This window comes from Anneissia japonica, unplaced genomic scaffold, assembly GCF_011630105.1.
Source record: "Anneissia japonica isolate Jap-2015-1 unplaced genomic scaffold, ASM1163010v1 scaffold16577_len186930_cov114, whole genome shotgun sequence".
Lineage (NCBI taxonomy): Eukaryota > Metazoa > Echinodermata > Crinoidea > Comatulida > Comatulidae > Anneissia > Anneissia japonica.
The window spans coordinates 1-5,244 of record NW_022698635.1 but is presented as its reverse complement, the minus strand read 5'-3'; the positions used below and the strand labels follow the sequence as shown (position 1 = coordinate 5,244).

The 5,244-nt window shown below is 34.5% G+C and overlaps 1 protein-coding gene across 2 annotated transcripts in view; it reads right to left on the bottom strand.

Annotated features, from left to right (window-relative positions):
* Positions 1 to 1,757, bottom strand: part of LOC117102725 — a 6,293-nt gene extending 4,536 nt beyond the window's left edge. The window contains exon 1 of one of the 2 annotated variants that reach the window (XM_033243130.1): positions 1,705 to 1,757. The gene's annotated coding sequence lies outside the window, so the exon portion shown is untranslated. The other variant, XM_033243129.1, reaches the window with a different exon arrangement.
* Positions 1,758 to 5,244: the final 3,487 nt, after the last annotated feature.

The following is a 5,244-nucleotide window of genomic DNA, read 5'->3' as shown; positions in this document are numbered from 1 at the left end:
ATATATATGTGTGTGTGTGTGTGTGTGTGTATAATATATATTTATAGTAACTAGCATCCCCAATTGCTATTTTTAAAAGTGTAGCCCTTCCATCGTACCATAGAATGTCAGCTAATAGTGAGGACACAGGGGTGGCGCCAGCGGGAAGGCCGAGGGACCACGGCCTCAGAGCTGCAGTAGTAGAGCGCAACAGTAGTAGGGTAGGCAAAAATCTCTTGGTAGTAGGTCGAAACAGTGTAGTAGGCACTGTAAAAATTAATGTACTATTAGCATGGTAATTATAATATCCTTAATTGAGGTAGTAATAGTATATAGCATACATACTTACTGCATGTACAGTACTACTGATTCTGAAGGATAAACGTTTATAAATGGTCAGACGACGGACACATGTAATACGATATTGCATGTATTGTTTTAATGTTGATTTTTCACCAACATTTCGTTCATATTCAATAATTATAAAAGTAATAGGCATATAATTATATAGCAAGCAGATATATTTCAACAATTATTAAATTTTACCGAATGGCTGCCTACCCAATTTAATACATTGAATAGCTTTACTTGAAACGAAGATCAGATGAAAAATATCAGAAAAATAGCTTTCACTGATTTACAGACGGTTCTACAAAAAATATTCTTTAAATGTTACCAGTCAATGAATCATGCAAGCCGCAAAACGAACACAGCACGCTCCCTGTCTGTTAAGACAAGGATTTTTTTTCTTATTAAAATTTTAATTGTAAAATTGTAAGTTAACAACTGTGTCCGAAGTACTCGTAATTTGTCTCCGAGAATTTCTAAACGTTTACCTTTCAGAATCGACTACTATAATAGGTGACATACAATAGCTACAACACATGTTATATCTAGGCCTACTGTAGACCTACTGAAATAGCCAGATTCATTAATACTGTGCTTTTTTATACCTTCGAAGACCACGCTGTACATAAACTGTTTCTAGTTATAGGGATATGATTACAATTATTGTCAATTAATTTTCATGCTGTCTTCACAACCAAGGCCTTTAAGAGATTTTGGCCTACTCCGGAGCGTTCATCCACGCATAAGCAGACTGTTTTTTTAAACCTTTATCTAGTTAAGGTCAATAGCAGTAGGGCCTACATGCGAAAAAAATAACTGAATAATAATACAAATAATAAAAACATCAGCTCTAGTGACTGGAAGTACTAGAAGTGTTAATATCACCTTTACTGTAACATATATAGGTATTTTTAATTTTTTTAAAATACACTAACTTCTAAGTATTGTTGATAATTGATCATTGTTATGTACTTCTAATTAATCAGTTGAAGATTTTTTTTCTTGTTTTTTTTTGTAATTTTTAAGCTACAATACATTTTAAATGAGTTAATTCTTTTCTTCAAATAGTGAAAGGTTAGAAAAATACAATCAAAACATAGTCTTATTATACTATAGAATGTTTAATTTAGGTAAACATAAAAAAAATGAGGTATACTGTACATTTTATTTTACATTCTATTGTACAGTCATATGCACTTTAATTTAAAAAATAAAAAAATATATATAAATCAATCTCATTTTTATACAATAATAAAAGTTATAGAAAAATTAAAATGTTAATTGAAAACAATGAAAAAAAAAACAACAACAACCGTCTCAACATTAATAGTCAAAACACAAATATATCTACATTTACAATAGTGTGAATGTACTCACCTCCTGTTAATCGATCACTGGGTAATGGAATTAAAGGTTGACTTTTATAGTGACAACTTTTACACGTGTAAACATTTACTTACGTTTGTATTGAGGAGTTATGGCAATTATTTCATACCTAAAGAATGTAAAGATTACGGATAAGCATTGATTAAAATAGTGTGGATATAAAAATAAGTAAAGCATTTTGAATAAATATCTTCTAACAATAAGGTAGATTTAAAAAGATTTACGGACAAGCATTTTCGTCAAGAAGTGTAGATTTAAAAATAAACCAAGAATTATGAATCCTACGCATAATAGTAAAATAAGGTCAATTATACCATGATTTCAGGATTATAAAAAGTCTTAAAATAGTGTGGATATAACAGGTCAAGAACTACGGATAAACCCATCTTCTTAAAATACGGCAGATTGAATTCAATGATTACGAAACGTATGGTCTTAAAAAATGTACAATTTAATTTCCCACGGTATTTGACTGTAAAGTACTTTAATTCATATAATGCTATCCATGCCTAAATCATTAAGTGCTTAGAATATAACACACAGCTTCATGGTATTTTGACTTACGGCATATACTTAATTTCATCTTGGTTCTATGTAGGAACCATGTAGTTCCTTTTGCGTAATTGAGTCAAATACATAAGGTATTGTATATTAAATGTAAACAATCTCGTATATGAGGCAGAGGTGGATGAAGAGGGGGTGTGGTAAAGTGGATTTAATAATTACGGAAAACTACTCATTACTGTCGCAGTTAGTATTTTTTCAAATTCATACTGAGAGGGTGAATTTTCCAGCCTGTTGGATGGCCGTGCGGTTCAGAGCCGTAGATAGAGAGAGTTTGGCCAACTTGGCGCATGGCGCCATGTTGTCACCAAACAGCGTGCGCGCGTCTATAGCTTTATAACACTTTATAACACTGATGTACTACTTTCTGGAAATTATAGATAATTTAACAGCAAAGTGCAACATTGCATCTTTTAGAAATATCATTGCTCTTTGAAAATCCTTCATTTTTTCTTATTATCATCATATAGTATTATAGGCCGTTTTAAGTACAGTAGCTTGTGGCTCGCCAATATTTTGTTTGGTGACAACATGGCCGGTGTAAGTCATGTGATTTCGATGCGCTCAATCACACGCTCGTATAGCAAAATCCCGTGAAACCGAGTTGGCCAAACTCTCTCTATCTACGGCTCTGGTGCGTTTTAAGACAGGGACGCCACGATCTACAGCCATAATATCGGCGCTGGTTCGAGAGGCACGCTCGCCAATGGTTCTGGTGGTGGAACAAGTCTTCTAGGATAAGGACTATAAACCGTAGGTCTAGTGTACACAATAACTTTTGTGCACTATAAAGAACCCAGCGCGTCTGTCGAGACGAGTAGGGGGTTACTCTGGTGTACTGTTTCATACAGCCCCTGTTGTGGACAGTAGGCGAGAGACAACTGGTACCGGTTGACCGGGTAGGCACAAGAAACCATTATTAGGGGAGAAGTAAGGTACTGTGTGAGCTAGTTTGAGCGCTTTGAGACTTTGGTACAAAGCGCTATATAAATCCAACCACATTACATTACATCATAGAAGGTCAGTTGATATTCTGGGACACTCGAAGTCTCTTTAAGACCCGGGGAGTTATTTTGAGTCGTGAGAAAAAGTCATGCTGCCACTGGCATTGAACCCTGGGATTAAAAGATCAAGTATCAATTAACTACTAATCTATTCAACTACCATTTATACTTTAACATTTTTGTTAGGTATGCCTATCAGTCTAGCTTAAGCCTACTGTCGTAAAAAGATTAAATTTTACATTTTCTATTTTTAGGAGGCAATGTAAACATCTGGTTTAGAACAAAAGGGAAACCAATATTCACAAAGGCCTAAAGCTGCGTTCACACCGGATTTGAGCCGAAATTCGGACCGCGTTTCCGATGCGCTGCACTCCAGCGGCCCTATTCTTACACATCAATTTTCTGATAGGTTCGGTACCGATAAAAAAAAAAACTCAAATTCGATGTGATTGCAGCTTTTAAGTGATCTGATATTACATTCATTTTGACACAATAATTTTGTTGATTTAATATGTTATGTATTTTGTACATTGCAATTTCTGTAAATGAATGTTTACAGAAAGGCACCCGTTGTACTCTTCTATACACGACCTGTAAGAATTACTTAATTGCATCATTGCACCTCTCGAAAATTATAGAGTTAGAAAGAACTGTCCATACCTACTGTATATCCAATCCCAACTCTATCCAAATTATGTTTTTCATTATACGTTGTTTCTCAGATTTTGAATTATCTATAGGCAAACACTCCGACTTGCGAAGACTAATAAATATTATTTCTAGAAAATATTTTTTTTCAATTGTGCATTGTTTTTAAAAAAAGTATATGTAATTGTACAAACCTATAGGTATGCAGTACACTTGCTTATTGGGTGTTTATGTTGAATGAATTCAAAGTAGTTAATCGTTTTCGTACTTAAGACACTAACATATACATGAGTCTGTATGAATGACATCAAATAGAGTATAGCAGCCATTGAATATGTCTGAGCCACTTGTGTTTCAATATTTATAAAATATTATTAATATTAACATAAAATGTATTAATATTATTAATATTGTTACTATTATTACTATCAATATAATTGAATTCCGGCGTTTCCTGTTGTCAGCTTTTCCTGTCGTGATAAAAGTGACGTTTTTACACTTGCGGTGCTAAGGGTAAGTCACTTTACGAATCTAAGGACATATTATCCTCTTTAATAGTTACAATTATGGAGGTGCGTGTTACGGATGATGCGTGCCAAGTGAGCCTTTTGGGACATTAATTATTCAGACGATAGAAGCTTATAGCACAAAATTTGAATTTTAAAATCTCCAACTAGATGACATATTTGTATAATGACTATCGCGCCAGAGATGGCATTACAATGTGTGATACTTCAAAATCTTCTACAAGATTGGCGTAGGCCTACTAACTCCTAACATTGTCTACGTCCATATCGGCGAAAATGACTGACGGAAGTTGCCGAATGAACTTATTTTGCAAAGAATTGACAATCTAGTTAATTTTCTATAATTTGGACTTTACTGCGAGCATGCAATTTTAAGGCAATATTTGCTACGTCATCCTAGTCGTGTGTAATATACATTTAATGATTCGCTACTTAACATTAATAAACAAATCAACCAACATCATTATAACGACGACCACTTCCTTACATACTGGCGCCACTGTGGCCTGTGGAATGACTGGTCCCATCTCCATTTCGATGGTGTGCACTTCAGGCATGCCCCACAGGGCCTGTCATCTGGGATGTATCCTTATGCAGGAAGGCCTTACTCTACTTTATCAGCCATTGTATGTATATGTATATGTGTGCATAAGTGTGTATATGTTGATTTGTGTGTGTGTGTGCATTTATGTATGTGTGTGTGTGTGTGTTCGTGAGTGTGTATTTACATGAATGTATGGGGTGTATGTGTGTGTATGTTAGTGTGTGTATGTATGTATGTGTGTGTG